At 43.3% G+C, this 12,305-nt stretch overlaps 1 protein-coding gene and 1 pseudogene across 3 annotated transcripts in view; one reads left to right on the top strand and one right to left on the bottom strand.

Moving 5' to 3' along the window:
* CCNY (cyclin Y) overlaps positions 1–12,035 on the bottom strand; it is a 320,349-nt gene extending 308,314 nt beyond the window's left edge. For all 3 annotated transcript variants that reach the window (XM_019034943.4, XM_055352922.2, XM_019034945.3), the window contains exons 1-3: positions 11,924–12,035; positions 10,859–10,964; positions 8,449–8,553 (exon numbers count right to left, since the gene is read on the bottom strand). The gene's annotated coding sequence lies outside the window, so the exon portion shown is untranslated. The remainder of the gene's footprint in view (positions 1–8,448; positions 8,554–10,858; positions 10,965–11,923) is intronic.
* Positions 8,012–8,106, top strand: LOC115936073 (uncharacterized; annotated as a pseudogene).
* Positions 12,036–12,305: the final 270 nt, after the last annotated feature.

Raw genomic sequence — 12,305 nt, forward strand, 5'->3', positions numbered from 1 at the left:
GTTAATTTTGGTCAATTTCAGCTCTTGGTGCGGTAGCAGCTACCCTTTTCCTCACCACCTTTCCCCACGGCAGGCAGCAGTGCATGTGTTTCCTTTTTTTTTTTTTTTAAGACAGTCTCTCTCTGTCACCTAGGCTGGAGTGCAGTGGCTCGATCTCGGCTCACTGCAAACTCCACCTCCCAGGTTCAATCGATTCTCCTGCCTCAGCCTCCCGAGTAGCTGGGACTACAGGCTCATGCCACCACACCCAGCTTATTTTTGTATTTTTAGTAGAGACAGGGTTTCACTATGTTGGCCAGGCTGGTCTCGAACTCCTGACCTCATGATCCGCCCACTTCGGCCTCCCAAAGTGCTGGGAAAGGCATGAGCCACTGCACCCCACATGTGTTTCTAAGGCAGATTGAACCAACTTGCAGGAGCCAGGGTCGGCAAAGAAGCCCTATCCTCCAACTATTAGGAATCTCCACAAATATCAGAATCACTGGTTGCTGCTTTTGATTACAGAGGCAAAAAGAAGCAGGTGGACGATTTTGTTGCACCTCTGTCATTGTGGCAAGACCCTCCTCCTCTGGAAATGAAGGGCCAGCGCCCTTCCCCCACCTTCATTTTTTCTTTCTTTCCCCCTTGGGAGTCAGATACTAAAGTCTGGGATAGTCAAAAGCAACTGCATATACAGGGAAAATTAGGAAGTACTCACACCTGCCCAGGGAAAGGCGCAGGCTCAGAAGAGGCCTCAGAAGACATCAGCTTTTCACCTCAGCCTGACTTCTTGTCACAAAGGCAGTTGTTAACAACAACAACAATAAACAAAAACCATAACAAAGAACAGCAAACTCTGAGAATCTGATTTCCAGAGTTACTGTGTTTTATTTATTTATTTAGAGACAGAGTCTCACTCTGTTGCCCAGGCTGGAGTGCAGTGGCACGATTTTGGCTCACTGCAACCTCTGCCTCCCAAAGAAACAAAAAAATTCTAGAGCTGAAAAGCACAATAAAATGAAAAATTCACCAGAGGGATTCAAAGGCAGATTTGAGCAGGCAGAAGGAGGAGTCAGTAAAGTTAAAGAAAAGACAGTGGAAATTATTGAGTCTAAGGAACAGAAGGAAAAAAGATTGAAGAAAAGTAAACAGAATCTAAGGGACTTGTGGGACACCACCAAGTAGACCAACATACATATTGTGGAAGTCTAATCCCAGAAGAAGAAGAGGAAAGCCAAGAGAATATTCAAAGAAGTAATGGCTGAAAACATCCCAAACTTGATGAAAGATATGAATATAAACATCCAAGAAGCTCGATAAACTCCAGGTAAGATAAACTCAAAGACTCACACCAAGACACATTAGAATCAGAGTTTTGAAAGACAAAGAGAAAATCTTGACAGCAGCAAGAGGGAAGGGGTTCATCACATACAAGGGTCTCTCAATAAGACTGTCAGCACATTTCTCCCAGAGATTCTGCAGGCCAGAAGACAGTGAGCCAAGGTATGCAAAGTGCTAAAAGAAAACAAAACAAACAACAACAAGAATCTTGTATTTGGCTTAACAGTTCTTCAAAAGTGAGGGAGAAATTAAGACCTTCCCAGATAAAAAATGAGGGAGAGCCGGGTGTGGTGGTGTGTGCCTGCAATCCTGGTTGCTCAGGAGACTGAGGAGAGAGGATCACCTGAGCCCGGGAGTCTGAAACCAGCCTGAGTAACATAGCGAGATCCTGTCTCAAAAAAAAAACAGAGAGAAAGAGAGAGAGAAAGAAAGGAAAAAAAGAAAGGAAGAAAGAGAGAGAGAAAGAAAGAGGAAGGAAGGAAGGAAGGAAGGAAGGAAGGAAGGAAGGGAGGGAGGGAGGGAGGGAGGGAGGGAGGGAGGAGAAAAGAAAAGAAAAAAGAAAAGAAAGAGAGAATTACCACTAGACCTGCCCCACAATAAATGCTCAAGAAAGTCATACAGTGTGAAATATAAGGACATTAGGCAGTAACTGGAAGCCACATGAAGAAACAAAGATTTCGATAAAGGTAAATACATGGGCCATTATAAAAGGTGGTATTATTGTAACAAGGGTTTTTAACTTCACTTTTTGTTTTCTATATGATAGACTATATGATAGTCTCCTAAGAGACTAATACATTTTTAAAAATTAGTCAAAAATCTAGTATTATTATAACTTTGAGTTGTAATTCCACATTTTGTTTTTTACTTTTAAGACCCAAATGCACTTAAAATAATTATTAGTTTATGGCTTGGGGCAGCACATTATAAACATGTAATTTCGTGACACCAACAGTCAAGAGGAGTGAGGACCTAGCTATAAAGGAGTGGAATTTTTGTTTTTGTTTTTTTTTAACGTTTTATTTTTGAGACAGAGTCTCTCTCTGTCGCCCAGGCTGGAGTTCAGTGGCACGATCTCAGCTCACTGCAACCTCCGCCTCCTGGGTTCAAGCAGTTCTCTGCCTCAGCCTCCCTAGTAGCTGGGATTACAGGCACCCGCCACCACACCCAGCTAATTTTTGTATTTTTAGTAGAGATGGGGTTTCACCATCCTGGCCAGGCTGGTCTTGAACTCCTGACCTTGTGATCCAGCCACCTTGACCCCCCAAAGTGCTGGAATTACAGGTGTGAGCCACCGCCCAGCCTTGTATGTTAAGTTAAAGTGGTATAAATCCAAATTAGAATTTTATAACTTTAGGAAGTTAAATGCGATCTCCATGGTAACCACAGAGAAAATAGTTGTAGATATACACACAACGAAATGAGAAATTAACTTAGATGTTCCACTATAAAAAAATCAAGTAAACACAAAAGACAGTAAGGCAGGAAGCATGGGACAAAAAAGTTATAAGGCATATAGAAAAAATAGCAAAATGACAGAAAACCCACCTTATCAGTGATCTCTTTAAATGTAAATGAATTAAATTCTCCAATCAAAAATCAGAGATTAGCAGCATAGATAAAGCACCTGATCCACTTATATGCTATCTTCAGATGATTTTTATTAGATCCAAAGACACAATCCGTTGGAAGTGAAAAAATGGAAAAAGATATTCCATGCAAATAGTAAGTAAAATAGGCCAGGGATGGCTATACTAATATTAGACAAAATAGACTTTAAATTTTTTAAGTTACAATTGACAAAGAAAGACATTATAGATTAATAAAAAGGTTCAGTACAGCAAGAAGATTTAATAATTATATGGCTGGAGGCAGTGGCTCACACCTGTAATCCCAGTATTTTGGGAGGCTGAGGTGGTCAAATCGCTTGAGCCCAGGAGTTCGAGACTGGTCTGGGCAACATGGTGAAATCCCATCTCTACAAAAAGTTTTAAAAATTAGCCAGGCATGGTGGCACATGCATGTGGTCCCAGCTACTTGAGAGGCTGAGGTGGGAGGATCACTTGAGCCCAGGAGGTTGAGGCCACAGTAAGCCTTAATCGTGCCACTGCACTCCAGCCTGGGTGGCAGAGAGAGAACTTCTCTGAAAATTATAAACATTTGTTGGGTGTGGTGGCTCATGCCTGTAATCTCAGCACTTTGGGAGACCGAGGCAGGTGGATCATCTGAGGTCAGGAGTTCAAGACAAGCCTGACCAATATGATAAAACCCCATCTCACTAAAACAATGCGGAAATTAGCCAGGCATGGTGGTGTGTGCCTGTAGTCCCAGAATCGCTTGAACCTGGGAGGTGGAGGTTGAAATGAGCCAAGATCGTGCCACTTCACTCCAGACTGGGTGACAGAGCGGGACTCTGTCTCAAAAAAAAAAAAAAAAAATTATAAATATCTATGCACCTCACAGACCATCAAAATATGTAAAGCACAAACTAATAGACTTGAAGGGAGAAATAAACAGTTCTAGGATAACAGTTGCAGACTTTAATGCCACACTGTCAATAATGGATAGAACAACCAGACAGAAGATAAGTAAGGAAATAGACGATTTAACAAAATAAACCAACTGGCTGTCTATTAGACATATGCAGACATAGAACAGTCTACCCAACAACAACAGGATACACACTCTTCTCAGGTGTACATGGAAAGTTACCCAGGGTAGACCCTTTGTTAGGCCACAACCCAACGGTTGATTGTTTAAAATATCATACAACGTGTCCTCTCTGACCACAATGGAATAAAGGTAGAAATCAATTACAGAAATAAAACTGGAAAATTCATAGAAATTAAACAACACACCTTTTTTTTTTCTTTTTTTCCTTTCCTTTTTTTTTTTTTTTTTTTTTTTTTTTTTTTTTTTTGAGACAGGGTCTCACTCTTTCCCCCAGACTGGAGCGCAGTGGCACAATCACAGCTCACTGCAGCCTTAACCTCCCTGGGGGCTCAGGTGATCCTCCCACATCAACCTCCCGAGTAGCTGGGACTACAGGCTCAGTCCACCATGTCTGGCTAATTTTTGTATTTTTTTGTAGAGACAGGATCTTGCCATGTTGTCCAGGCTGGTCTTGAACTCCTGGGCTCAAGCAATCCACTGGCCTCCCAAAGTGCTGAGACTACAGGCATGAGTCACTACACCCAGCCTAATTATTTTATCATCAAATTAGATGACAAGGAATTATGTGCTAAAGAAAAAAATAACATATAGTAGGTCAGCATTACCAGACTAAGCATTCATCACACCATTCTCAACTCACAGGAAAGCAACCGGTCAGAAAAATTAGGAAATTTCAGAAAGAATATCTCATTATAGCATAATTTTTTTCACTAAAACAGAAAATAAAAATGAAGCTGCAGCCAAAATAAATTTCCAAATGGCTCATTTGTTAGGCAAGCAAACACATTTATTGATGGTGAATTAATTAAATCATATTTAATTTCAGAAGCCAAAGAAATGTGTCCAGAGAAAATAAACTAGTTTAAGACTATTCACTTTTGGGTAAAAAACAGTCACTCAAGGCGGGGCACGGTGGCTCATGCCTGTAATCCCAGCACTTTGGGAGGCCAAGGCCGGCGGATCACAAGGTTAGGAGATCGAGACCATCCTGGCTAATACGGTGAAACCCCGTATTAAACCCTCTACTAAAAATACAAAAAAATTAGCTGGGCATGGTGGCGGGTGCCCGTAGTCCCAGCTACTCGGGAGGCTGAGGCAGGAGAATGGCGTGAACCCGGGAGGCAGAGGTTGCAGTGAGCCGAGATCACACCACTGCACTCCAGCCTGGGCGACAGAGTGAGACTCCGTCTCAAAAAAAAAAACAAAAAAAAAAACAGTTGCTCAAACAGTTGAGGATATTGAGAGCAACATCAATAGCCAATTTTAAAACAACGCAAATGATTTTGAGTGATTTTCCTTGGCTTCTAATGACTCAACAGGTATTTCCAACACCATTCAGTTGTTGTTTATTCAAGGAGTCAATGCCTGGTTTGAAGTCACTGAATGTTAGCCTCTATGAATGGTCTACATGGAATAAATATAATTGAGAATATTTTCAGAGAACTCGAGAAAACACCATGAGATTCCCTCGTGGGGAATCTACTAAAATGTGTTAAAATGGATAGTGATAAAAATCAGGCGTGGTGGCTCATGCCTGTAATCCCAATGCTTTAGGAGGTCAAGGTGGGAGGATGGCTTAAAGTCAGGAGTTCAAGACCAGCCTAGGCAACAAAGAGAGACTCCCCCACACACACACCCATCTCTTCAAAAAAAAAAAAAAATAGCATGCTGGTGCATGCCTGTAGTCACAGCTACACAGGAGGCTAGGGTAGGAGGCTCGCTTGAGCCCAGGAGCTGGATGCTATAGTGAGCTGTGATAGCACAACTGCACTCCAGCCTAGATGACAGAGTGAGATCCTATCCCAAAAAAAATTACGTGGAGAAGACAAAGGCCTAGTTTAACAAATTTACAAAGTCTTTTTAAAATTCAAGGTGTTGGAAGACTTCTTTGTATTCATTGTACTAGTCATCAACAGGTACATATGTGAAAAATATTTGACTCTATCATGTGTTATTCAACCAATAGTGTCAGCAGTGAACTTCATTTGTTCTCATGGACTTAATAGTGTTCAGTCCCGTGAATTTTTGTCATAAATGGAAGCAAATATCCTCATTTGCCCTATCACACAGCAGTTCGATGGTTTTGTAGTGGTAAAATTGTATGGAATTTTTTTTAACCTCATAGTTAAGATACAAATTTTTCTAAATGAGGACTTTCCGCGACCACTACAATTCTGAATGGCTTTGGAAAGTAGCTTCTGCTGCAGACTTGATAATGTTTCTTAATGAATTAAGCCTCAAACTACAAGATGAAACAGAGGTTGTATACAAAACTGCTATTCAATAAAGTCATTTGGATGACAACAATGCGGTTGGAACCATAAGCAATATCAAGCCGCTTTATTTACTCCCTCTGCTGTCAAAAATTAAAACAAGAAGCAAGATCTCCATCCGGTACAAATTTGCAGAGAATATATTTTCCAATACTGTTCCAGCAATATTTTTCATACCTCAATGCAAGTGCAAAGGATATTCTCTTTTTTTTTTTTTTTTTTTTTTTTTTGAGACGGAGTCTTGCTCTGTCACCCAGGCTGGAGTGCAGTGGCGCGATCTCAGCTCACTGCAAGCTCCGCTTCCCAGGTTCACGCCATTCTCCTGCCTCAGCCTCCCGAGTAGCTGGGACTACAGGCGCCAGCCACCACGCCTGGCTAATTTTTTTGTATTTTTAGTAGAGACAGGGTTTCACCATGTTAGCCAGTTTGGCCCCAATCTCCTGACCTCGTCATCTGCCCACCTCGGCCTCCCAAAGTGCTGGGATTACAGGCTTGAGCCACCGCGCCCGGCCAGGATATTCTCATATTTCAAAACCCATTTAACTGTGCTGTTGAGGAGCCTCTACATAACCTTTGAGGGGAAATGATTAATCTGCAGTGTAGTAATGTGTTAAAAGGCAAATATCAAAGAAAGAATATAATAAAATTCTATGAATGCCCTCAAGCAATGAATATAGACAATTAAAATCTTATGCTATGATTGATATCAGTGTCCAGCAGTATCTTGTGTGAAAAAGACATTTCCTTGTTTTGTAAGTACCTATATAATACCTTAATTTGCCTGTTAGTCTACAAAGCCTATAAATATTTACTATCTTGTTCTTTGCAGAAAATAGAAAAGCCCCTCCTCTAGAGGGCTGTAGGTGTCTGAAAGTTGCAGAAAAATGTCATTAAAAGTTGTGTTGAAGGCTGGGCACAGTGGCTGATGCCTGCAATCCTAGCAGTTTGGGCCGCCGAAACAGGCAGATCACTTGCACCCAGGGGTTCAAGACCAGCCTGGGCAACATAATGAAACTCCATCTCTACAAAAAGTACAAAAATTAACCAGGAGTGGTGGCTCATGCCTGTAGTCCCAGCTACTCGAGAGGTTGAGGTGGGAGGATCTCTTAAGCCCGTGAGATCAAGGCTGCAGTGAGCTGTGATTGTACCACTGTCTTCCAGCCTGCATGACAGAGCGAGATCCCGTCTCAAAAAAAAAAAAAAAAAAAGTGACATTGAAGGATTGCTTGCTAGGGAAAGTTTGGTTAAGTATGAAGTCTAATTAGTCCAATTTAGCAAACAAAACCTTATCTGCAGTCATGTTACTTTAATCAAAAATAAAAGTGCACCTGAAGCTACATCTTTCTACTACTATAAACCTAACATGAGCAATTTAGTTTCAGCAAACAACACCATCTGTCTTATCGGTGCTGCCAATTTTAATTTTTATTAGTTTTATAGTTTTGTTTGTATTTCATTTGTACATTTTGTGTTGGATTCAGACACCAATAACACTAAGGAATTTAATATTATATTTGCTCATATGTATGTAACATTATATTTAAAATAGCCTTTATTTATTTTTGTCGAGATGTGGTTTCACTATATTGCCTGGGCTGGTCTCAAACTCCCCAGCTAAAGCAACCCTCCTGCCTCCACCTCCCAACGTGCTGAGATTTCAGGTGCGAGCTACTGCACCTGGCCAAAAAATAGTCATAAGTCACAACTCTAAGGTGGACATTTATTTTTCCTTATAAGCATCCAGTTAAATATTCAAATTTGAATGGGAATGATACAGAGAAGATTAGCATGGCCCCTGGGCAAGGATGACATGCAAATTCATGAAGAGTTCCATATTTTAATAAAATCTTGAGATGACATTCACCTTAAAAATCCATCCATCAATCAATACTTGATTTTGAGAAAACATTGCCTGAAGTTGAACATCCCCCCAAGATCAGAGCAATTGTCTCAGTCAGGTGTTAGATGTGAACATGAATGTGAAGCCCTGAATCTTCCTAGATGTATTTTCATTTACTGAAAAGGAACCTTACGAATACACATAAATCTGTTACTTTGAGAAGTGTGAAAAATCTAAGTGCAGTACTTCTCACCAAGTGGTCATGGAAATGGCAGAATGTCAGGAAGAGGCTCAGAATGTCAATGTTAGGCAGAATTGACCTTGACAGCAGTCTGGGCTTACCTCTTCAGATGCAGCAGTTCTCAGACTGAACGTGCACAGAATTACCTGGAGAGCTTGTTTAACAGGTTCTCAAACTTCTCTTCCAAAGATTTTCACCCGGCAGTTCTAGAATGAGACCCAGGGATATGTATTTATAGTAAACATCTCAGAAGATTCTGACTCTGAGGATACATGGACCACCATATTTTGAGAAAAATGCCCTCATGACTCCTGATTTTCATGGCTTCATTCTGTCCTTCACTTTATTGTTTATTTATTTATTGAGACGGAGTCTCTTTCTATTGCCCAGGCTGGAGTGCAGTGGTGCGATCTTGACTCACTGCAACCTCTGACCTCCAGGTTCAAGTGATTCTCCTGCCTCAGCCTCCCAGGTAGCTGGGATTACAGGAGCCCACCACCACATCCGACTAATTCCTTTTTTTTTTTTTTGAGATGGAGTCTCACTCTGTCACCGAGGCTGGAGTGCAGTGGCACGATCTTAGCTCACTGCAAGCTCTGCCTCCCGGGTTCACGCCACTCTCCTGCCTCGGCCTCCCCAGCAGCTGGGACTACAGGCACCCGCCACCATGCCCAGCTAATTTTTTGTATTTTTAGTAGAGACGGGGTTTCACCATGTTAGCCAGGATGGTCTCGATCTCCTGACCTTGTGATGCGCCTGCCTCGGCCTCCCAAAGTGCTGGGATTACAGGCGTGAGCCACCGCACCCGGCCACACCCGGCTAATTTTTGTATTTTTAGTAGAGACAGGGTTTCACCATGTTGGCCAGGCTGGTCTCAAACTCCTGACCTCAAGCAGTCTGCCTCCCTCAGTCTCCCAAAGTGCTGGGATTACAGGTGTGAGCCACCGCGCTCCGTCTCACTTTAGATCCCAGATCTTTTTCAAAGCTGCGAGGTTGTTTTTTTCTGCAAGGACTCCCTACTGTACAAAGTGAAGCAGGAAGAGGTCAGCCATTCTATCTTGCTATTCTCTTCATCATTGTCATAAATCCTAAACCACACTTTCTGCAGAACATTCCAGAATATAGCAGTATCTTGAGCTATTTTGTTTGTAACTAACTAGAAGTAATTTTCTTGCTTTCAGGTTTAAAAATTCAAATACCCCAAATAAGTCAACTTGCAGTTAAGAAATAAAATGTGACCAAGACTCATTCTCTATCATTCTAGTTATTTTTTTAAGGTCTTAAACAACATAAACAATCTACACAGTCTTCCATTTAGGGATTTTCTGTAATCTCCACTGAAGTTTTATACATACACAAAAAAGCCCTTGCTTCATTGCTTGCAAAACAGATCAGTCCAGCCCATGCTTAGTGGTTAATATTAATATAAAACCTCTACAACTCAACATTAGTCTCAATATAAGGCATCAAAAACCTAGTGTTGGCAGGGAGCAGTGCCTCACACCTGTAACCTCAGCACTTTGGGAGGCTGAGACAGGTGGATTGCTTGAGTTCAGGAGTTCGAGACCAGCCTGGGCAACATGTTAAGACCTGCCTCCCTCATCTCTACTAAATTTCAAAAAAATTAGCCAGGAGTGGTGGCATGCGCCTGTTGGGGTTGAGGTGGGAGAATCGCTTGAGCCTGCGAGGCGGAGGTTGCAGTGAGCCTAGATCATGCCACTGCACTCTAGCCTGGGCAACAGAGTGAGACCCTATCAGTGAACCAAACAAAACAAACCTAGTGTCACTAAAAAAGGCTTTTAAAAAGTGTAAAATTCAGGCCACTTCCTAAGCAAACATTGCTGAGGAAACCAAAGTGTTAGTTTGATTTTCTTTTTCTTTTTTAGAGACAACGTCTCACTGTGTTGCTCAGGCTGGAGTGTGGTGGCATGATCACGGCTCACTGCAGCGTCAGCCTCCTGGGATCAAGTGATCCTCTGGCCTTGGCCTCCCGAAGTGCTGGGATTACAGGTTTGAGCCACACTGCACCCAGCCCTAGTCTGATTTTCTTTTCTTTTCTTTCTTTCTTTTTTTTGAGAGGGAGTTTCACTCTTGTTGCCCAGGCTGGAGTGCAATGGAGTGATGACCTCGGCTCACTGCAACCTCCTCCTCCCAGGTTCAAGCAATTCTCCTGCCTCAGCGTCCCAAGTAGGTGGGATTACAGGCATGCACCACCATGCCCAGCTAATTTTTTTGTATTTTTTGTAGAGATGGGGTTTCGCTGTGTTAGCCAGGCTGGTCTTGAACTCCTGATCTCAGGTGATCTGCCCACCTCGGCCTCCCAAAGTGCTGGGATTACAGGCGTGAGCCACCACGCCCCGCCCCAGTCTGATTTTCAGTGGGTGTGTTCCTCCACTGCCAGTCCCCACAACCTACTGCCTGTTAAAACACAAAGCATTTATTAGACACAAAAGGTTTTTCTAGGAAGGGAATTAATTTTTAGCACTGGGAAATGACAGGGTCAAGGCTCACCTGGTAGCAAAAAGCTCTGGGGCGATGACTTCTAGTCCCAGTTCAGCTCTTGATGTTGACGTGACCGGAGGGGACAGGTTCACTGCGCTATTTCCTGGCTGTGAACCTAGAAGAGCAAGGACCTTGCTTTTCCAAGGAACCCCAAGTGTGGCACATAAAGTGATGGTGAAATAACAGCCTTGCTGTTTGTGACAGTTCCTGCACCCCTTCCGATGGCTCTGCCATTCAGATTATTCACCACTTGTTTATTCTCAATTTCTTTCTCTATTTTTCTTTTTTTTTTCATTTATTTATTCTTTTCTTTCTTTTTTTTTTTGAGATGGAGTCTTGCTCTGTCACCCAGGCTGGAGTGCAGTGGCGCGATCTCTGCTCACTGCAAGCTCCACCTCCTGGGTTTACGCCATTCTCCTGCCTCAGCCTCCCGAGTAGCTGGGACTACAGGCACCCACCACCACGCCCAGCTAATTTTTTGTATTTTTAGTAGAGACAGCGTTTCACCATGTTAGCCAGGATGGTCTCGATCTCCTGACCTTGTGATCCGCCCGCCTCGGCCTCCCAAAGTGCTGGGATTACAGGTGTGATTTTTTTCATTTATTTATTTATTTATCTAGAGACAAGGTCTCACTCTGTCACCCAGGCTGGAGTGCAGTGGTGCAATCCTAGCTCACTGCAGCCTCAAACTCCTGGGCTCAAGTGATCCTCCCACCTCAGCCTCCCCAAGTAGCTGGGACTACAGGTGTGCACCACCGTGCCTGGCTAATTTTTAAACTTTTTGTAGACACATGGTCTCACTATGTTGGTCTTGAACTGCTGGGCTCCAGTGATTCTCCCACCTCAGCCTCCCAAAGTGCTGGGATTACATGCATGAGCCACTGTGCCTGGCCCTATTCTCAATTTCCACACCTTCTCTAGATCATGCCCTGTTCCCTGACCTCTCAAGTCTCCTGGCTGTAGTCTCTGCTAGTGCACCGCCCAAGCAAGCTTTTCACAAATATGACTCCTAACTCCCCAGTCCCCCTCCTCCCCGAGCGTTCTCAGGCCTGGCTCCTGTCACACAGAGCTCACCTCCATGCCTCTGCCCCTGCTGTCCCCGGACAAGCCCCCCAGCCAGGCGGCTCTCAACCTGGTGGCCTCAGTATGGTCTTCCTGGTACGAGGCTCACATCTCTCCTGACTCCCACCCACCCATCCCTCCCAGGGTCACCCTGCATACACTGTAATAATGCCCCTTGTGTGTCATCACTAGGTCATGGCCCTCCTCAGGGCCTGGGTCTCCCCTAACTTCCCTTGGGTTCCTGGTGCTCTGTGTACAGTGCACCATCTCCTCCCCGCTCTACCCGCCATGGTAATTAGAGGTTAGACTTGTCATTCTTCAATGATTTGACCTGTAAATTTGGGTTGATGAAAGATGAGTTGAATGGAAAAAGGACACAGCTTCAGGAAACCTA

The sequence above is a fragment of the Gorilla gorilla genome, chromosome 8 (assembly GCF_029281585.2).
Source record: "Gorilla gorilla gorilla isolate KB3781 chromosome 8, NHGRI_mGorGor1-v2.1_pri, whole genome shotgun sequence".
Classification (NCBI taxonomy): Eukaryota; Metazoa; Chordata; class Mammalia; order Primates; family Hominidae; genus Gorilla; species Gorilla gorilla.